Source organism: Amblyraja radiata, chromosome 2 (assembly GCF_010909765.2).
Source record: "Amblyraja radiata isolate CabotCenter1 chromosome 2, sAmbRad1.1.pri, whole genome shotgun sequence".
NCBI classification, from domain to species: Eukaryota; Metazoa; Chordata; class Chondrichthyes; order Rajiformes; family Rajidae; genus Amblyraja; species Amblyraja radiata.
In genome coordinates this window covers 75,607,122-75,630,380 of record NC_045957.1, presented here as the reverse complement: position 1 = coordinate 75,630,380, position 23,259 = coordinate 75,607,122, and the positions used below count along the sequence as shown (strand labels likewise).

The following is a 23,259-nucleotide window of genomic DNA, read 5'->3' as shown; positions in this document are numbered from 1 at the left end:
AAAGAAAATGAGAAAAGAGACAAAGTAGCTGATGTCAAAAGAAAAATAATTCAAAGAGAATCAGATTGGCACTAGGGAAGGAAGAGAAGGAATCTATTGTACAGGAGGTGTAGGAGTGAGGAATAGGAGCAATTGTAAACTCGGTTAATAACCTTTTGTTGAGTTGTTGTGCCTTCAGGACAATGTTGCCTATAACACACCATTATCTGGGGAGTGAGGTAAAAGAGCATGTGAACCCTCAAGAACGGGCAGAAGACACAGCTCAGGTAGGATGTGTAACCATAATTTCCATCCAAGTAGATCCCCAGAGAGAAAGAAGTGATACTGTCCTGTCCCTTTTACAATCTGGGAAAGGACAAAAGACAAGAAAGGCTGCTCCTCATAGTATTATTCCTACTCCTGCAAATTTTACATCAACAGGAAACATACCCTATTACCCAACCTTACCAACATAACATAATATTTGACACCAGTGAAAAAGGAAGAACGACGTCTCAGGAACTTGGAGAAGTATAGACAGCCTCTAGAGACCATTGAGGCAAGCTCCAACTTAAACAAACTATACATGGAAACCTGGGAATGAACATTTCTCTGTGGCTCGGGGACACCTGCTTAGCGCCTAAATTTTGATTACAAAACATAATAATTTGACCAGTTCTCAATTAGATTCCTTGAATCGTGAGACATGATTTAAAAATGTAGTAATTGAAAATGGCTTATGGGATATAGTTTAAAACATAATTGGAAATTTGGTTATTGACGGCATATTTTCTTGTCTCACCCATAGGAGAACAGTCGAAGATGGGACGGGACTGTTTAGTGACTATCAAGAAAAGGACAGACCCTAGTAGATATCAGAAATTACAGTGTGGATTTAATAATGAAAGAAGTGCCCTGGGAACGTAAGGTGGTGGTGTAGAATGATGAGGTAGACTGAAAGTTTAAATAACGAGTTCCCCTCGCAGAGGTCGATACTAACCATCCAGAAAGTTACTAAGTAGTAGGAGGAGACTAGTTATAAGGAATAATCCCTATTGTCTGCGAGTATGTTCAACATACTACAAAAAGAGTGGCATTGGTTTAGAAGAAGTACCAGGGGAGTGGGTACTTGTTGTCAGTTAGTTAGCTTCCTTCCAGAAGCTTCTCCAAGAAACAATGTATGGGAGACACTCTAATTGGTTTGGGGAACAGTCAATGATGTTTTGATGTAATTAATATGTTTGATTGGACTGTAAAGAGACCACCCCTATGCAGTTCGGCCCCTCAAGGTTCGTGGACCTATAAAAGATAGCTCCATCTTAGATCCATGTTGATCTTCTGGAGGAACGCTTAGGACTGGGTGACCTTTTGGAGTGCGTCTGCTTGCACGAGGCTGAAAGGCTTAGCTAAGCAGAGACAAGGATCGAACCCGCGGTGGTTTATGTATCGTATAGGGGAATTTGTTGTTCAATCTAAAAATAAAGTTTAGTTGTTCCAGTGCTTGGCTCAGTGTTTTTTACTGAACTAGACTTAGGGAGTAAGCTTGAGAAGAGCGTATTTAAAATACAAGAGTTAAACATTCTTGTCTCTTGACTCCCTTGACTCCCTTGACTCTTGAAATGGAACACATAGATTACTTTAAATATAATTCATTTTTCTGGTCACAATCGATTGTGGTATTTTCTTAATTCTGGCCCATGTGTTTTACTCATCACCTCTATGTGTACTGATGAACAGTAGCCAATTTAGAATTTTATAATTCCTGATATTCTCCTTGTTCACAATCTTGTGTCCGCAATTGTGGGTCAATTAAATTGGTACTGGTTTGTTATTGTCACATGTACCGAGATACAGTGGAAAATCTCTGTCTGCCAAATCATGCTATACATGAGAACAATCAAGTTATGCACAAGTACAATAGGTACTGCAAAGAGAAAAATAAGTAGAGTGCAGAACGTTATGTTGTTACAGTTGCAGTACATAGAATTGGGAGAATGGGACTACACCCTTAGCTTTTCGTTCAGTAGTTTAGCTTAGTTTAGTTTAGAGATACAGCCCACCAAGTCTGCATCAACCACTTATCCCCGCACACTGTTAACCCTATCCTACACTCTCGGGACAATTACCTTTTTTTAACCTAAGCCAATTGACCTACAAACCTGTACGGCTTTGGAGTGTGGGAGGAACCCAGAGCACCCGGTGAAAACCCACACTGGTCACGGGGAGAATGTACAAACTCCATCTAGGCAGCACCTGTTGTGAGGATCTAACCCGGGTCTCTGGCGCTTGAAGGCAGTAACTCTACCGCTGCGCCAATGTGCTGCCCACTGCGCCAAGGTCGTTTAATAAATGTAGCAAAAATGAAGAGGACGCAATAGGAGGAGCTTGGATATCTCAAAGATTATAGCATTGGATGCGATTGAGGGCATGGAGAATAGGAATGATAAAATCAAGGATTGTTCAATTGGGAGCAACTGTTGGTCAAAATACTGTATATACAGGGGTGATGAGTAAAACATTGCGGTGGTCAACATTGCGAAATTATACAGACAAATATTCCTTTACAGAAATACATATGTGAAGTTAGTGGTTTCAAAATTACAAAATCTCTTTCAAATGACAATCACTAAATAAGCAGAATGTGTGACATCTCTGCATTTTAAACAACAGCCATTTTATATATTTTTGAAATACAGAAACTAAAACACTGGGGATTCCTAGAGTCCAGAGTGCAACTGGTTTCTGACATAAAACTAAACCTTTACCTGTGTGGGAATCAGGTAATAACATGGTTTCAGAAAAGTGGTTCTAACCCACTAATCTTGTTTACCGTGGTTTATTTTCTTTATCAGTTTTACTTTGTAATTATTCAACGTTATGGCCAACTCCTGTCGAAAGCCAAGTCCCCTTATGTTTGACTCTGACATAGCCGAGCGTTGGCGCATGTTCGAATGTGACTATGCTTACTATATTCGCATCGTTCAAAGGAATGACCCTGATGATCTGAAGGCATCGCTGCTGTTCAATCTAGTGGGTCTAGAGGCAATGATTCATGCAGACAACTTCGAGTTTGCCCCAGCTATCAATGACGCTAATGGCCAGGTCCTAGTGCCTGCAGAGACTATCGACAATCCAACCATCTTACTCAGATAATTTAGAGAGCTGTGTGACCTGCTCTCCTTGAAAGAACATCCTTGAAAGACCATCCTGCATCCTTGAAAGAACAAGGTTTTTCACCCATCAGCAGCAGGTCGAACCTGTCGAGCATTTCATCAGTGACTTACGGCATATGGCTACATGGTGCCGCTTCGGTGAGTTGACTAATCAGTTAGTACGTGATAAGATTGTGTGGGGAATGAGCGATCGCAAGCTACGAGCTGAACTACTTCGAAACGCCGAACTGACTTTAGAACAAGCTATTCATTCATGTCGCATGGCAGAGGTCGTCGCCCCGCTCGCAGACTTTGATCCTCCCAGCCTGCAGCAGCAACACAATGTTAATCTTGCTAATTACTCTCCCTGCAACGTTTCAAATGTGCCTCCAAAAAGTTCTAATGTGCCTGCCACGAGATGCCCCAACTGCAACTATTTCCACTCTAGAGTGTGCCAGTTCTGCGTAGCCCATGGCAAATTTGTCACAACTGCAAGAAGCTTAATCACTATGCAATGTGTTGTCAGTCTCGTGGGAACACTAACTCAAGAACAAATCTGCACCTGCTACAACAAGAACTGTCTGACTCTGACTCCCAATAACACGATGATGCTTCCCATGGGAATGACTCCGATAACAGAGACAATGACTCAGCAGTACTCTCTCCCCTAAGCTCCTCAGGCAAAGTGCTGGACCCAGCTATGACCATGGTGAGAAAGGCCCTGACTGCCAAGGTTGACACAATAGCAAATGTCAACGATATGTCATTAAGATAATTCAACAAGATCAGGAGCACTGAGCGAATGAAAAAGGAATACTCCACACTACATGCCTACGGAGGGGAAGTTTTGGACTCACTAGGGAAAGCTGACTTTAAGTGCACTGTCGATGAACAAACAAGAAACCTGTTTACATTTTTCAACCTAACTCTGAAACCCTGCTTGGCATCAATGCATGCCATGACTTAGGGCTGGTCTATTTTGGGCGTGCTGTCCACAAACTCTGTTTGACAAAGGAGCTAACACAGCAGCTGCTGTATCAGTACAAAGACCTGTTTGACGACAAACTTGGCAAGCTGCCCACAACATACTGGATCGCCGTAGATCCTACAGTTATAACAGTGGTCCGTGCACCGCACCGAGTTCCCCATGCTATGGTGGTTGAGTTCAATGTGGAGATAGCTATTAATGACTATGATATAGTTGGGATCACGGAGACATGGCTCCATGGTGACCAAGGCTGGGAGCTGAACATCCAGGGATATTCAATATTCAGGACGGATAGACAGAAAGGAAAAGGAGGTGGGGTAGCGTTGCTGGTTAGAAAGGGGATTAACGCAATAGAAAGGAAGGACATTAGCTTGGAGGATGTGGAACCGATATGGGTAGAGCTGCAAAACACTAAGGGGCAGAAAACGCTAGTGGGAGTTGTGTACAGGCCACCTAACAGTAGTAGTGCAGTTGGGGATGGCATCAAACAGGAAATTAGAAATGCGTGCAACAAAGCTAAAACAGTTATAATGGGTGACTTCAATCTACATATAGATTGGGTGAATTAAATTGTCAAGGGTGCTAAGGAAGAGGATTTCTTGGAATGTATGCGGGATAGTTTTCTAAACCAACATGTAGAGGAACCAACGAGAGAGCAGGCTATTCTAGATTGGGTATTGAGTAATGAGGAAGGGTTAATTAGCACTCTTGTTGTGCGTGGCCCCTTGGGCAAGAGTGACCATAATATGGTTGAGGTCTTCATTGAGATGGAGAGTGACATTGTTAATTCAGAAACAAGGGTCCTGAACTAAAAGAAAGGTAACTTTGAGGGTATGAGACGCGAATTGGCCAAGATAGACTGGCAATTGATTCATAAAGGGTTGACGGTGGATATGCAATGGATGGCATTTAAAGACTGCATGGATGAACTACAACAATTGTTCATCCCAGTTTGGAAAAATAATAAATCAGGGAAGATAGTGCATCTGTGGATAACAAGGGAAATCAGGGATAGTATCAAAACAAAAGATGAAGCATACAAATTAGCCAGAAAAAGCAGCCTACCAGAGGACTGGGAGAAATTCAGAGTCCAGCAGAGGAGGGCAAATGGCTTAATTAGGAAAGGGAAAATAGATTATGAATGAAAACTGGCAGGGAACATAAAAACTGACTGCAAAAGTTTTTATAGATATGTGAAGAGAAAAGGATTAGTTAAAACAAATGTAGGCCCCTTGCTGTCAGAAACAGGTGAATTGATAATGGGGAACAAAGACATGGCAGACCAATTGAATAACTACTTGGTTCTGTCTTTACTAAGGAAGACATAAAGAATCTGCCGGAAATAGCAGGGAACTGGGGGTCAAATGAGATGGATGAACTGAGTGAAATCCAGGTTAGCCGGGAAGTGGTGTTAGGTAAATTGAATGGATTAAAGGTAAATTGAATGGATTAAAGGCCGATAAATCCCCAGGGCCAGATAGGCTGCATCCCAGAGTACTTAAGGAAGTAGCCGCAGAAATAGTAGATGCATTAGTGATAATTTTTCAAAACTCTTTAGATTCTGGAGTAGTTCTTGAGGATTGGAGGGTAGCTAATGTAACCCCACTTTTTCAAAAGGGAGGGAGAGAGAAAACAGGGAATTACAGACCAGTTAGTCTAACATCGGTAGTGGGGAAACTGCTAGAATCAGTTATTAAAGATGGGATAGCAGCACATTTGGAAAGTGGTGAAATCATTGGACAAAGTCAGCATGGATTTATGAAAGGTAAATCATGTCTGACGAATCTTATAGAATTTTTCGAGGATGTAACTTGTGGTGTGGATAAGGGAGAACCAGTGGATGTGTTATATCTGGACTTTCAGAAGGCCTTCGACAAGGTCCCACATAAGAGATTAGTATACAAACTTAAAGCACATGGTATTGGGTGTTCAGTATTGATGTGGATAGATAACTTGCTGGCAGACAGGAAGCAAAGAGTAGGAGTAAACAGGTCCTTTTCACAATGGCAGGCAGTGACTAGTGGGGTACCGCAAGGCTCAGTGCTGGGACCCCAGCTATTTACAATATATATTAATGATTTGGACGAGGGAATTGAATTCAACATCTCCAAGTTTGCGGATGACACGAAGCTGGGGGGCAGCGTTAGCTGTGAGGAGGATGCTAGGAGGCTGCAAGGTGACTTGGATAGGCTGGGTGAGTGGGCAAATGCATGGCAGATGCAGTACAATGTGGATAAATGTGAGGTTATCCACTTTGGTGGCAAAAACAGGAAAGTAGACTCTAATCTGAATGGTGGCCGATTAGGAAAAGGGGAGATGCAACAAGACCTGGGTGTCATGGTACACCAGTCATTGTAAGTAGGCATGCAGGTGCAGCAGGCAGTGAAGAAAGCGAATGGTATGTTAGCATTCATGGCAAAAGTATTTGAGTATAGGAGCAGGGAGGTTCTACTGCAGTTGTACAGGGTCTTGGTGAGACCACACCTGGAGTATTGCGTACAGTTTTGGTCTCCTAATCTGAGAAAATACATTCTTGCCATAGAGGGAGTACAGAGAAGGTTCACCAGACTGATTCCTGGGATGTCAGGACTTTCATATGAAGAAAGACTGGATAGACTCGGCTTGTACTCGCTAGAATTTAGAAGATTGAGGGGGGATCTTATAGAAACTTACAAAATTCTTAAGGGGTTGAACAGGCCAGATGCAGGAAGATTGTTACCGATGTTGAGGAAGTCCAGAACAAGGGGTCACAGTTTAAGGAAAAGGGGGAAATCTTTTAGGACCGAGATGAGAAAAACATTTTTCACACAGAGAGTGGTGAATTCTCTGGAATTCTCTCCCGCAGAAGGTAGTTGAGACCAGTTCATTGGCTATATTTAAGAGAGAGTTAGATGTGGCCCTTGTGGCTAAAGGGATCAGGGGGTATGGAGAGAAGGCAGGTACAGGATACTGAGTTGGATGATCAGCCATGATCATATTGTATGGCGGTGCAGGCTCGAAGGGCCGAATGGCCTACTCCTGCACCTATTTTCTATGTTTCTATGTTTCTATTTAACCACTAAGAAAAACAAAGAGGAGTTACGGGTCTGCATCAACCCCAAAGATCTAAACACAACAATTAAGCGCCCGCACTATCTGGGCAAATTTATTCCCAACCTCGGTGATCTATCTGCCCCCCTGTGACAACCGACGCACAAGGACACAGCATGGTCCTGGTACCCGAAACACCAACGAGACACTCAAGCTCCAGCTAGCCAGCGCACCGACGCTGGAGTATTTCAACCTCAAGCTGCCGATCACCATCACCTGCGATACATCCCAGTATGGACTGGGCGCAGCGTGCCTACAGCCAACCACCGACGGCGACGTGATGCCTGTCTCCTATGCATCACAAACCCTAACGGACACTGAACAACGCTATGCTCAAATTGAAAAGGAGCTGCTCACCATAGTTTTTGCCTCTTTGAAATTCAAGGACTTTTTTTGGAAAAACCATCACTGTTGAGACTGACCATCAGCCACTGCTCACAAACCTGAATAAAACCATCCACGCATCCGCGGCTCGTCTACAACACATGATGCAGCTACAGCATTTTGACTTCCGCATCGTATAAAAGAAAGGTAAAGACATGCACATAGCAGACACGCTTTCCAGAGCCCCGCGCATTACCAGCAAACGCCACCCCATTGAACGAGATGAATTCTCAGTCCAGAAGGTATCGTTCGTGCCCACTGATCGTCTACATTGCCTTGACAAACACACAGCTGTGGACAAAACTTTGCAACTGCTAACTACCGTCATGAAGAACGGATGGCCCACAAATAGTCAAACACCCCGCTAGTAATACGACCCTACTTCCCGGTTCATGACGAACTAGTGCTACAGGACGGGAAATCGTCAAAGGCCACAAGGCAGTCATCCCTCCCACTCTACAGGGTGAGTACTATGACGATGTCCACAGAGGTCACCCCGGCACAGAGGCCACTCTAAAACGGGCCCAAGATATGTTCTACTGGCCCGGGATGACCAAGCTCATACGTGAAAAGATTGAATCGTGCGCTATAGAAACATAGAAACATAAAAAATAGGTGCAGGAGGAGGTCATTCGGCCCTTCGAGCTAGCACCGCCATTCATTGTGTTCATGGCTGATCATCCCCTATCAATAACCCGTGCCTGCCTTCTCCCCATATCCCTTGACTCCACTAAAGCCCTAGAGCTATCTGCAAGCTATCTGCAACAGCCTGACACCACATCAGCAGAAGCAGCCCCTCCTGCCTCAGCCAGCTCCCTCCCTTCCGTGGTCTTCACTGGCCACTGACATCTTTGAATGGCACGGGAAACAGTACCTTGTTTTGGTGGACTCCTACTCGAGCTGGTTTGAAATTGACCTGCTTCCAACGATAACCTCCGAGACAGTGATCCAGAAACTATCAATCCACCTGTCCGAGCATGGGGCACCTGTCCCCCTTCAAACTGACAATGGAAAGCAATTCACCAGTCAGAAATTAAAGAACTTTGCCAAACGGTGGAACTTTCAACATGTCACCAGCAGCCCAGGGTACCAACAGTCCAATGGACTTGCCGAGCATGCTGTTTGTAGCGCTAAACAACTCATGGAGCGCTCCTACCTAGCAAAATCCGACGTCTACCTGGACCAACTCAACCTGCGGAACATTTCAAGGGACAGCGTTCTCGGCTCCCCTGCCCAGCGGCTAATGTCTCGCCAGATGCGTCCACCACTGCCTGTCTCCCAGCAACAGCTGCAGCCGCAGCAACTCTCCCACCGCAATACAAAAGCGAGTGCAGTTTAAACACAACACGCAAAAGCGGTTTTATGATTGGCAAGCCGCGTAAACCACTAGTAAAAGGACAAGTGGTACACCTACAAACTGTCAAAGGACATACCAAACTAGGGCACATTCATGGCCCCTCAAAGGAACCACGCTCCTACCTGGTCGAAGTGGATGGTGTCCTCTACAGACGCAACAGTCAACATCTCCTTCCAGTGAACGAACCTCATCCGGCACCTGCGGATACTGATGCCCCCCCCCCCCCCCGTTCGTGTTTACACCGACGCCTGCTGCAGCCGTCCCGTCACCTGTTTGCGACTAAGACCACACAGTAGTTGCTTTTCATTTCTACCAGAAGAGATGTAGATTGGCTATTGCATGTTATCCAATCAGATTGCTTAGTAGTAATAATCCTGCCTAGTGCATGCTTTATAGTGTAAGAACTCATTTATTATATTCTGTAGATGCAGCAGACTGAACTTACAATGTACTGCATATCTGACACTGGAATGTCTATTAAAGATACTTACATCTTTACCTGTGTCCGAGTGGGTAATTACAAACAGCAAATCAGGGGCATCTCTGGAGTACATGGATAGGTGATGTTTCAGGTCAATCCAAAAAGTTGCGTATCCGTGTCTTCTGGAAATACTGCCTGACCTGCTAAGTCACTCCTGCACTTTGTGCTGTACACCGCATTCCAGCATCTGCAATTCCTCATGTCTTCATGCAAATTATGTTGTCTGCAAAACTGAATTCACAGAGTGTAATTATGGCCTTAACATTTTGGACTCTGGCCTGAGTGAGAACACTGACAATGGTTTTTTTAATCTTTGTTATGAATTTGGAATAATCTGCAAATATAGCATTGGTGCTATCTTTCCACTTCAGTGTTTAGGGCACAGTCTTTAGGAAATTGACAAAAGGTTTGCAGAGCAAGACACAAGAAGTAACACAAAGTTCATGGTCTACAGGGCTGCAACGGTTCCTATATGTTTCTGAGACTTGAATTGCCCACAGCCCTCACATGTAAATACACCTTAAAGTATTATTGAATAATTTTTCCAACCTAAGAGTCAAGGGTTGAGCAGCAAAGACAGGCACAGTTGAGCAAAACCTAATCAGCAGCAGCACAAGAGAAACAAGGAGTGATGGGCACCGCACATCAGTTCGAAATGGAATTTGTTGCAGCAACTGAAAAGAGCAGTCCCCAATGAATTCTCAGACATATAACAATCATCAGAGGATGGAAATACCTCACACAAACTCACAAAAATATCTCCCACCAGACAGCTGCAGATCAACCTGGCTTTATCCTTTGAATCATAACAATGGCTAGAATTTACCCTTGATAGTAAGGCTTTACTCCTAAAAAAAAGATGAAAACCTTTCCAGAGAGGCAAGGTCAAAAATGGAACTGACAATGAGGAAAATAGAACAAATAAAAAAAAGCATGCAAAATAAACAGTATTGTTGTTGTATCATCATCATCTTGGAAGCACTGAGATAGACCTGACATTCAATGGGCTTTTTGTTAAATTTCATTTATTTTTGAACATCAGGTAAACAAATAAAATGTGGAGTACAAATTTGTCCTCTGTTATCAAAAGTCAAGTGTGTTTAATTGTCAGATATACCGACAACAGAACAATGAGATTCTTAATTGCAACAACATAATATGCCTGTAACAAAAGCATAAATAATATGTAGATAATAGAGCATGTTATATAATAAACAAAAAAATCAATAAATTAATAACCAAAATCTAGTGCAAATAAAAGTTGGTTCTTAGAACAATCAAAGAATGTCATTAGTTACAATTCAATTTATTGTCATTTGGACCCCTTGAGGTCCAAACGAAATGTCGTTTCTGCAGCCATACATTACAAAACAAAAAGACCCAAGACACAACACAGTTTACACAAACATCCATCACATCGTTGTGATGGAAGGCAAAAAAAAAACTTATCTCTCCACTGCACTCTCCCCCCCGATGTCAGAGTCAGAGTCAAAGTCAAAGCCCCCGGCTGGCGATGGCGAGTGATGCAAGGTCGCACACCGGGTCTTGGTGTTAGAGCCCCCGGCGTGCGCTCGCAAAGTCCCGCGGCCATTCCAAGCCGCGCGGGGCGATGGTGTAAGGCCCCGCTCAGGTAATCTTCAACCCCGCAACTCGTGCAGAAGAAGTCGCCGTTGCGGAAGCCCCGAAAAGCGGTCACCCAGCAGGGACCCGCGGGCTCCCGGTGCCGCAGTCCGCCAAACCCGCAGTTGCAGCCTCCGAAGCTCCGGAGGTCGGGTGGCAGCAGCGCTCCACCACCGCTCCACCCGCTCCGGTCTCGGCCAGCTCCGTGACGGTGAGTAGTCGGCAGCTCCGCAGCTGGAACCCCAGGTCGTTCCTGTTGGAGGCCGCTCCACGTTGCAGCCCCAACGACAACGGAGACCCGACAAAGAAAAGGTCGGGTCTCCCGTGCAGGGGAAAGATTTTAAAGTTACCCCCTCCCCCCCACCCCCCCACACACATACCCCAACAAAAAAATAACAAAAACTACATAAAAACGAGACAAAAAATAATAAAACACAGACGGACTGCAGAGGCCGCTGCTGACGAGAGTCGCGCCGCCCACCGATTCTGTTCATAAGTTAGTGTTGTATTATGTTCAAGAGTTAGGATAAAGCTGTACTTGCAACTGGTGGGCACTTTGTCAGCTCCTATAACATCTTCCCGATGATAGGAGCAAAATGCTGGCTGTCTTTTTAAGCCGATGCCTCGTATAGATCCCTTCAATGGCAGGGAGGTGAGTATCCATTACTTTTTGCAATCTCCTTCGATCAAGAGCATTCGAGTTGCCGAACCAGGCCGTGATGCAACCATTCATTACACCATCTGCTCTACACCTGTATCAAGGGTACATGTGTGATGTAGACATATTTTATACAATACCAATGGGAAGAAATCTAGAAGGAATAATTCATCCCCATTCAATTGCACTGATGGGATAAAGTTCATAGACAGGGTGCAGCAATAGAGCACATTTAGAGCTAATGACCAGTGACCAGGGATATATAGGCAGAGAAAAACAGAAGCAATAAGTAGTCAAAGATACACAAAATTGCTGGGGAAACTCAGCGGGTGCAGCAGCATCTATGGAGCGAAGGAATTTTATTTCCACAATGTCAATGTGGAAATTTATTTCCTTCGCTCCATAGATGCTGCTGCACCCGCTGAGTTTCCCCAGCAATTTTGTGTACCTTCGATATTCCAGCATCTGCAGTTCCCTTTTGAACAGCAATAAGTAGTCAGCAGGTCAAGGGTGATCAAAGTTCAACAAGTTACCATGTTTAGATTAAAAATTCAGAAGAATACTTCCTGTTAAAATCTCTTATTTTCAGTGACTGATAGCTCCATTTATCTACTTTGATGAGAGACTACAGAATGTATATTGACATGATATATCGACTGAGGATATCCATACACAGTGCTCCTGCTGACAATGAGCTTGTCAGCATTCCTATACAGTGTTCCAGAAGTGAAATCTTACATTTTCTAGCACCTTTCATTAACTCATAACTGGCCAAAACATTTTAAAGGCGTCTATTACAAAGACATAAAGGCAATCATTGACATTGTGGAAAAAGCTTTAATATTCCATGAGTTCGAGAAAGGTAGCAACCAATCTTTTGTATGCTGCTTGTACTACAGCATGATTTCCTATGTTACATTGCCGATTGCATCTCAAAAGGATTTCTTTGGCAGCAAGTCTTTTTGGAATATCCCAAGACTGTGAATTACTTGGCACAAATGTAAATTATTTCCTTTCCTTTACAAATGTACATTGACAATACCAACATATGCCAGTTTATTGAAACGACAAGATTGGATTTATCCCATGCCAAAACCCAGAAACAAAAGGCTTTGGACAGAAATAAGTAGTCATGCAGCCAATGGACACTTTCACAGCGATTGTCCCAATGGCCGGGCTGCTGCGAGAAATACCAACACAGCAACCCAGTTTTGGTCTCCAAATTTGAGGAAGGACATTGTTGCTATTGAGGGAGTGCAGTGTAGGTTCACCAGATTAACTCCTGGGATGGCGGGACTGTCATATGTTGATGGAGCAGCTGGACTGGTATACTCTGGAATTTTGAAGGATGAGAGGGTTTATTGAAACATATAAGATTACTAGAGTAAGTGGGACCCGTTGGGTCCCATGTTCACACGGGAGGGCTGGTCCCTCAACGCAATATTCCACCTCTCCACCAATTCCAATATTGGTGGACAGTGGGCGGGGAGAGGGGGGGGGGGAAGCTTTCTGGAGCGGTAGTACGGGTGTTGTGGGCTGAAGGGACTGGTTTCCAGAGGGCTAGTATGGACATTGTGGGCCAAATGGATTCTTGGGGCGGCAGCTCATTCAATCAAGCCTGATGTGCTGGCAGCTCACTCACGGCTGGTGGGCTGGCAGTTGACACGGCTATTTCTTGAAATTCCATTTCAAGCAGGGTGCAAGGCCACCAAATTAAAATGCAGTTTTATACCATTTCAAGCAGGGAGCAAGGCCACCAAATTCAATTGCAGTTTCTTACCACTTCAAGCAGGGTGCACGGCCACCAAATTCAAGTGCAGTTTCATACCACTTCAAGCAGGGTGCAAGGCCACCAAATTCAGGTGCAGTTTCCTACCACTTCAAGCAGGGTGCTAGGCCACTGAATTCAAGTGCAGTTTCGTTCCACTTCAAGCAGGGTGCAAGTCCACCGAATTCAAGTGCAGTTTCCGTACACTTCTAGCAGGGTGCAAGGCCACCGGATTCAAGTGCAGTTTCCAACCACTTCAAGCAGGGTGCAAGGCCACCGAATTCAAGTGCAGTTTCATACCACTTCAAGCAGGGTCCAAGTCCATCAACCTCAAGTGCAGTTTCATACCACTTCAAGCAGGGTGCAAGGCCACCAAATTCAAGTGCAGTTTCATACAACTTCAAGAAGGGTGCAAGGCCACCAAATTCAAGTGCAGTTTCATACCACTTCAAGCAGGGTGCAAGGCCACCAAATTCAAATGCAGTTTCATACCATTTCATGCAGGGTGCAAGGCCACCAAATTCAAATGCAGTTTCATACCATTTCATGCAGGGTGCAAGGCCACCACATTCAAAAGCAGTTTCATACCATTTCAAGCAGGGTGAAACCGCCATAAAACCACCATAAACCACACAAAACACCACACAAACACCACACTCACAGTTCAGTAGACATTCAGTGTGTTCTGTTGATTCACAGCTCAAACAGAGTTGTGACCTCTCCCTACCCCATCTTGCAGAGACTGAGCCACACCCACACTTCTGGGTTTTATAATTCCTCCCCCTCCCACGGGATGGGGCGTGGCCTTCATGGCATGATTGACAGGAGAGAGATTCTCAACATTTTTAAAACACTGATAATGCTTTTATTTTTCATTGATGGGAAGAATCCTCTGCACCCGATGAGCGTAAGGGGACTCAGTAAGATAGCCAAAAATCACAGCCGTAAGTGGTATCATTTTATCTAAAATCAATATACATTGCAAACAGAATGTCATTTCAAACAAACCACCACCAGCCATTTGCTGTGCTTCATTTCAAACCAACCACCACCAACCATTTGCTGTGCTTTATTTCAAACAAACCACCACCAACCATTTGCTGTGCCTTATTTCAAACCAACCACATTTTATTTTTCAAACCACATTAAGGGCACACAAGCTCAGTAAAACCACACTCACAATTTAGTGGACATGTGTTCAGTGTTATTCACACCTCAGACTGAGAGACGTGACCCTCTCACTCCCCCATCTTGCAGAGACTGACTGAGGCACTCAACACTTCCGGGTTTTATAGTCCCTCCGGAAGGGGCGTGGCCTTCAGGAGAGAGGGTCTCAACATTTTTTAAACACTAATAACTCTTTTATTTTTCATCGATGCGAAAAATCCTCTTGTCCTGCGCTGCGGAGGAGACTCTGAGTAAGATGGCCAAAAATCACAGCCGTATATGGCAGCGTTTTTTCTAAAATCAATATACAGAACACCAGGAAGTGGTCAAGATCAGACCTTTAGTAATATAGATTAAGGGTTTGGACACGCTAGAGGCAGGAAACATGTTCCCGATGTTGGGCGAGTCCAGAATCAGGGGCCACATTTTAAGAATAAGGGGTAAGCCATTTAGAACAGAGATGAGGAAAACCTTTTCACACAGATGGTTGTGAATATGTCAAATTCTCTGCCTCAGAAGGCAGTGGAGGCCAATTCTCTGGATGCTTTCAAGAGAGAGTTTGATAGCTCTTAAAAATAGCAGAGTCAGGGGATATGGGGAGAAGGCAGGAATGGGGTACTGATTGTGGATGATCAGCCATGATCATTGTGAATTGCAGTGCTGGCTCGAAGAGCCGAATTGGCCTACTCCTACACCTATTGTCTATTGACACCACTTGGTTTTTCTTTCCCAAACCCAGTTGTAGGGGGCAGTGCGGGAGTGCAGGAGCCTGGCCATTCACTGGCCGGCTCATCACTATCAGAGGTATCGGGACCCTCCCTCGACACTGATCCCGGGGGGCATGATGTAGCCAACTTACGCAGTGGGGCAAGCGAGCTGTCAGCCAGCTACAGCCCTCCGAACTCAGATGATGAACTTGAGTGTAATGAGGTAGAGGATGTCGCTTCAGGTGTTAATGGGTTGGCAGAATGCCCGGATTCCGGTGCTGTGTCTCGAAGGGCTGGTATCTGGGAGATTCGGGAGTTTCTGAATGAATCCAAGTGCAGTAGGATTAAAGTCCAGTTAGCTTTCGAATTGTGGGACTTATCCAGCCACTTGAAGCTATCCTTTGCAGTAAGGGTGGTGGTCTTCTTGAGGCACCAACCGCATAGAGGCCCCAGAGACATGAGAGACATACATTCCGGAGGTGTACATGCGATCTATATGGGAATCACCCAGCCCTGGTACCCCCTCCATCCCCCTCCCCAACAAACACAGTCAGATCCCAGTCTGCAAAGAATGGACACGTCTGCACCCACTCCTCCCCATTCACCACTTCACACCTACTTAAAGCAAGATTCCAGTCTGAAAAGACTGGACCCTTTCCCACCCCACACCCACACACAGCCTGACCTCAGTCTGCAAAGACTGGGCCCTTCGACACTCACCCTTCTCCTATCACCACTTCACACCCAATTTCCAACACCCTCCATGCTGCAGTGAAACTCATTCAGGTCGTTGGTCAGCTGACGATTGTCCAAAGAGTGGGGTGCTTTCCTCTTGTAGCTGGTGATTTCTTGCAAGCCCTTCCAAACTGAAGAAGAGTCACTAGCTGAGAATTGCTCCTCAGAGTACCTTTCCTTGGCAGCTCTGATTCCTCTGGTCCTCACCTTTCACCCCACCAGCCGCCAAATACAACACATAATCCTCCGCCATTTCCGCCACCTCCAACGTGACCCCATCACTCGCCACATCTTCCCATCTCCCCCCATGTCTGCCTTCCGCAAAGACCGCTCCCTCCGCAACTCCCTCGTCAATTCTTCCCTTCCCTCCCGCACCACCCCCTCCCCGGGCACTTTCCGTTGCAACCGCAAGAAATGCAACACCTGTCCCTTCACCTCCCCCCTCGACTCCATTCAAGGACCCAAGCAGTCGTTCCAGGTGCGACAAAGGTTCACCTGTATCTCCTCCAACCTCATCTACTGCATCCGCTGCTCTAGATGTCAGCTGATTTACATCGGGGAGACCAAGCGTAGGTTGGGCAATCGTTTCGCCGAACACCTCCGCTCAGTCCGCAATAACCTACCTGAACTCCCAGTGGCTCAGCACTTCAACTCCCCCTCCCATTCCCAATCCGACCTCTCTGTCCTGGGTCTCCTCCATTGCCAGAGTGAGCAACAGCGGAAATTGGAGGAACAGCACCTCATATTCCGTCTGGGGACCTTGCGTCCATATGGCATTAACATTGAATACTCCCAATTTTGCTAGCCCTTGCTGTCTCCTCCCCTTCCTTAACCCTCTAGCTGTCTCCTCCCATCCTCCCATCCACCCGCCCTCGGGCTCCTCCTCCTCCTCCCCTTTTCCTTCTTTCTCCCCCCCCCCCCACCCCCCATCAGTCTGAAGAAGGGTTTCGGCCCGAAACGTCGCCTATTTCCTTCGCTCCATAGATGCTGCTGCACCCGCTGAGTTTCCCCAGCAATTTTGTGTACCTTCTGATTCCTCTTCTCAGCTTGTACTTGGCCTGCCTGTAGAGGTCTGCATTGCCGCTCCTGTAGGACACCTGTTAGCCCCGACTTTCCAGCCAGAGATCCTGAAGGTGTAGGAAGTTGTGTCAGGTCATTTGCTGTATCTGGCCTTGAGCCTGGATGGCATGCCGTTACACTTCATTAATGTGTATGCCCCCAGCACCGGCATGATGCAGGCGTGGCTACTTCAGGAGGTGACTGCTCTGCTGAGCACTATTGATTGCGGAGAGTGTGTCTTCCTCAGGGAGGATTTCAATTGCATCCTTGAGGTGCAAGATCGCTCTGGTCCTCAGTGTGCCCCTGCTGTAGCGAAGAAGTTGAGAGGTTTGATTGACTTCTTTGAGTTGGTTGATGCATGTCGGAATCTCCACTCTGATTCCAACGCTTTTTCACGGAGGTCTGAGCTGGGTGGTTCCCGTATCGATTACATGTACATCTCCGGAATGTATGTCTCTCGTGTCTCTGGGGCCTCTATGCGGTTGGTGCCATGCTTGGACCACTGTCTGTTGATGGTCACACCAGAGTCAGCTGCCTGCCCCTCTTCCGGGCCTACGTCCATGCTCGCATGTCCCTGGAGAGGGAACACCCAGTGTCCACGAGGTCTCTGGAGGCCTTCTGTTAATGCTGGTCGCTGCAGGGTGTTGAGAGCATTGTAGATAAAGATTGCACCATTGTACTATAATGACTGCATGATGTATTGTAACCTTTGAACATTTATGGACTTTTGGTACATTGTAATATGCAATTGCTGAATAAAGTCCTTGGAATGGAAAAAAAAGAGAGAGAGTGTGTGTGTAAGAGAAAGTAAGTGAGAGACAGCGAAAGTGAATGAGAGTGAGTGGAAGGCATAGATAGTGAGAGAGAGAAAAAAAAAAAGATAGACAGAGACAGGCCGAGAGAGCCTGAAAAAAGAGGTACCTGGATGTGGCACCGACAGACAAGAAGCCGAAGCAAAGAAGTCGAAGCCAAAGAACCGAATGGAAACGAGGCCGAAACGCCAATAAACCGAAAGAGTCCGAAGACGAAACTCCTACTGACCGAAAGGATGGGACGCCTAAATGCAAACTATCTGAAAGAGCGGGACACCTAAAAGCCAACAAACCGAAAAGCTGCGTTACCTAAAAGCAAACTTACCAAATGACCGCTCTGTCGAAACGCCACTTACCTAAAAGGTGGCGTCGCCTACAGGCCAACGGACCGACTGCCGCTCAACAGAAATGTCCAATAACGGGCATAACATTGCCGGGGGGTGAGACTTGTCAGAGATTGGTCCAGACCCTCGCGTCCATCACATCACTGTGAAGGCATGAACATTGTCCCACCGGCTGGGTCACTGTGTGACAGCAGCCTCTATGGCCGGGCCACTGTGTGACAGCAGTCTCACTGGCTGGGTCACTGTGTGACAGCAGTCTCACCGGCTGGGTCACTGTGTGACAGCAGTCGCACGGGCTGGGTCACTGTGTGACAGCAGTCTCACCGACTGGGTCACTGTGTGACAGCAGTCTCACCGGCTGGGTCACTGTGTGACAGTAGTTTCACGGGCTGGGTCACTGTGTGACAGCAGTCTTACCGGCTGGGTCACTGTGTGGGGACAGCAGTCTCACTGGCTGGATCACTGTGTGACAGCAGCCTTACCGGGCAGCATCTCTGGAGAGAAGGAATGAGTGGCATTTCGGGTCGAGACCTTTTGGACGCACTCTGAAGAATGGTCTTGGCACGAAACATCACCCATTCCTTCTCTCCAGAGATGCTGCCTGTTTTGTGTGTGGGAGCTTGGGTGCGTTCCGCAAGCACCGAGACGGTAATAAATAAAACGCCTGTGCCCACGGCCGGAGTGAATCACCCAGTGTGGGTGTCAGGGTCCGGGGGTCGGAATCACCCTGGTGTGCAGGTTGGGGTCCAATGGCGGTGCATCGCAGGCAGTGACTGAGGGACGCTCCCTGCGGGTGGAGACGGAGGAGAGAGAGAAGGGGGAGAGAAGGAGAGAGAGAGAAGGGGGGAGAGAGAAGGGAGGGAGAGAGAAAGGAGGGAGAAGGGGGGCGAGAGAGGAGGTGAAGAGTGAGGAGAGAAATTCTTGGGCGTGCACATCTCTGAAGATCTTTCCTGTTCTGAGAACACTAATGGAATTTTCAAGAAAGCTCATCAGCACCTCTGAGAAGTTTACGGAGAGTCGGTTTGTCAAGGAGGACTCTCTCTAACTTCTACAGGTGCACAGTAGAGAGCATGCTGACCGGTTGCATTGTGGCTTGGTTCGGCAATTTGAGCGCCCTGGAGAGGGAAAGACTACAAAAAGTAGTAAACACTGCCCAGTCCATCATCGGCTCTGACCTTCCTTCCATCGAGGGGATTTATCGCAGTCGTTGCCTCAAAAATGCTGGCAGTATCATCAAAGACCCACACCATCCTGGCCACACACTCATCTCCCTGCTACCTTCAGATAGAAGGTACAGGAGCCTGAAGACTGCAACAACCAGGTTCAGGAATAGCTACTTCCCCACAGCCATCAGGCTATTAAACCTGGCTCGGACAAAACTCTGATTAGTAATAACCCATTATCTGTTATTTACACTTAATCAGTTTATTTATTCATGTGTGTATATATTTATATTATAGTATATGGACACACTTATCTGTTTTGTAGTAAATGCCTACTATGTTCTGTGTGCTGAAGCAAAGCAAGAATTTCATTGTCCTATATTGGGACACATGACAAATAACTCACTTGAACTTGAACTTGAGAAGAGTGGAGAGAGAGGAGGATAAAGAGAAGAGAGAGAAGTGAGAGAGAGAGGGGAAGAGAGAGAAGGGGGAGAGAGAAGGAGGAGACGGGAGCGTGGGGTTCATTTTCCCACACAAGCCATAGGAGGCTGGGCAATCAGAACCCAAGCACCAAGTTGAAAGTGGCCGAAGGTGCGCATCGCTCGGGACAGCCCCGCTCTCACAGCCACCCTCTGCGGGCTGCGGGTAGGGTGGAGCAGAGGTGTGGGACAATGTTCATGCCTTCACAGTGATGTGATGGAAATGGGGGTCTGGACTAATCGCTGACAAGTCCCGCCCCCCGGCAATGCCATGTCCGTTATTGGACGTTTCTGTTGAGCGGCAGTCAGTCCGTTGGCCTCTAGGAGACGCTGCCTTTCGGGTAGGTGGCGTTTCGACAGAGCGACCATTCGGTAAGTTTGCTTTTAGGCGACGCAACTTTTCGGTTCGTTGGCTTTTAGGCTTCCCATCCTTTCGGTGAGTAGGCGTTTCATCTTCGTAATCTTTCAGTTTATTGGCATTTCGGTCTCGTTTCCATTCGGTTCTTTGGCTTTGACTTCTTTGCTTCGGCCTCTCGTCCGTCGGCGCCATGTTTGCACACGGAAAAAAGAGACAAAGAGAAACAACACTGAATTCCAAACAATTATCAAGCACTCATTATTTCATTAATTCTACCTTTCCTTAAGTTCTTGCCAAATCCAACCCATTCCTCATCCCCCTGATTTTACCCTTCACCTCTACATGAGATGCCAATCTACCAACCTGCAGATTTTTGTGATGTGGAGGAACCCCACACAGTCCCAGGGAGAATGTGCACATTCTACACAGAGAGCACTGGACGTCATGATTGAACCTGAGTTATTGCATCCATGAGGAAGCTAGTCTATAGCTAGCTAGTCTAGTCTTCACCTCATGACTATTTCACCTGAGAAAATTACCTGATTTGAAAATGTCACTCGGTTTCCGTTAATTATCTGGGTGGAAGGTTAGACATTCTGGTTAGACATTCTTTTGCACGTGTTTTAATTTTCTTTTTTAATTTACAGTCACCTTATTGTTTGTTTAAAATGGACACTTTGGAAGGACTAATGGGGTAATATCTACACAATGAATGACAGGGCCTGAGGGAGTATTGAAATTCAAAGGGAACATGTTGTATATCCACGGGTCTCTAAAGGTGAGCCAGAAAAGTTCAGCAATAACCAAGGACCTGATGGTGTACTTTCTTAAATACAAATAGAAACAGTTGACGAAATTGCAAAGAAATTTACCATAATCTTCTAAAGCTCTCTGAGTTTGGGATTTTACATTTGGAAATTTACCTAATACCACTCTGGGACTGCCATCATCACTCAGAGACAATCAATGTCACATATGTTTGACCAATAATTTGTGTAACCAGATTTATTTATTATGACAAAAAATGTTTATGACATTATTGATAGAAATATATTTGCAACTATATCTGCCAATGTTTGTTTCATTAAATGACTCTCAAGAAAAAAATATTTTGCTTCAGTAAATAGTACTGTGCAGCAGAGTGAACCAATAAAAAAGGGAGCATTCCAACATATCATTCTGCTCTGTGAAGCAAAGATAGTTTGAGCTTCGCTTTATAATACCATCTCTCATAAGGTTAAGGTTTATTCACATTTTGGCTTCCTCATCCATAACAATGTGTCATTAATATAGAACTAGATCTCTCCAATATAGCAAATAGGAATAACAATGCAGTGTCTCGTAAAGACCATTCAGTCCATTGTTCATAGATCTATGTAAATGTATCACTCACTCTTTGGTTTTGTGTGTCCTCTCGTTTTCATAGAAGCCAGTTAATCCCTTCTGGGGCTTTGAATTCCATATCTCCGCAATACTATACTTACCGTTTCAAATTATTCTCATGGATGATAGAAGTAAATATAATTATAGTATCTCTGATACGGTATCAGCAAGTTATGATTTTCACAACTTGGAAATGTTTACTCAAAAATAAATCTCATGAAACCACAACAAGTATTTTTAATCAGATCATAAATTAGCAGAAGAAATGCAAATGTATTAAGACAAGCTTGTGGAAACATGCACATTTAATCCTTTGCCCCGAGATCTCATTCAAGAAGCCATGGTAACAAGTACAGACGTGAGGTTCCGTTGGCTTACACAAGCACCCTGCTACTCCAGTACAAACCTTATTTTAAGATGCCTGAAAAAAAAGTGAATAATCTCAAACCTATCTATGCGCCATTGCCATTGTGATAAAAAAAAGAAAAGATAAGAGACACAGGTATGAAAGCCTGTGAAGTAATAGATTAACAGAATGACTCCTCTGATAATAAAAGAAAACCCTTATTCACAATCATCGCACTGGACTCGAACCATTTCTGACTGCATCACTTAATTAAGACCAAGGGTGTGAATAGTCAACAACTATTTGAGATCATAAACATTGTAAACCCAATCTGATGAGTGGTCAGAAATCATTAGCCACATCCATAAGGAAACATTTTTGAAAGAGTGACAAATTAGTCCTTTAAACTGGGAGGAAGAGGACAAACTTTGAGATTAAGGATATTGAATAAAATAGTGATATCATCATGACAATCTTCTCTGACATGCATTAAATTGAAAGGATAACAATAAATTCTCACAGTTAGAAATAAAGATGGGCATAAGTTTACAAACAATATGAGAATGTGTGGTTCAGAAATTGATGTAATCTAGTTAATTTTAAACCCAGACATCTGAATGGTAGAACTGTCTAAATGTCAAATTCAGTATTCTTCTTCTTTGGCTACATTTGATTGAAAACATTGAATGAGATGTAAAACTTCATTTCAACTTGACACCATCAGTTTTCACTAGCAGACCAGGTTGATTAACATTAATGGAAGAGAATGTACAGACATGATTTAAGTTTGCAGATAGGTGATATAATAGATAATGAAGATGGTTATTAAGAATTACAGCAGGATCTTGATCAGCTGGGCAAGTGGGCCGAGGAATGGCTCAGGGAGTTTATTTCAGATAAGGTTGAAGTCTTGCATTTTGGGAAATCAAACCAGGGCAGGACCTTCACATTGAATGATAGGCCTCGCAAGAGTGTTACAGAGCAAAGAAATCCAGGAGAACATTCATAGTTCCCTCGTCATGGTGTTGCAGGTAGATAGGGTGGAGAACAAGACATTTGGCATGCTGGCCTTAATCAGTTAGGGAGGTCAGAAGCTGGGCCAATGTACTCCACCTCACTGCCTGAAGTTAATCACTTGCTTCTTCACCTTGCTGACATTGAAGGAGAGGTTGGAAGATTGGTGGGATGGATAGGGACAGGTGTGCGAGCTGCTGTGGGTCTGTAGG

General features: G+C 45.2%; 1 long non-coding RNA gene across 1 annotated transcript; it reads left to right on the top strand.

The window, feature by feature from the left end:
- The first annotated feature begins 316 nt into the window (after positions 1-316).
- Positions 317-22,988, top strand: LOC116984473. Its single transcript, XR_004415041.1, has 3 exons — positions 317-326; positions 987-989; positions 22,827-22,988. It is a non-coding gene; the product is annotated as an uncharacterized LOC116984473 (long non-coding RNA).
- Positions 22,989-23,259: the final 271 nt, after the last annotated feature.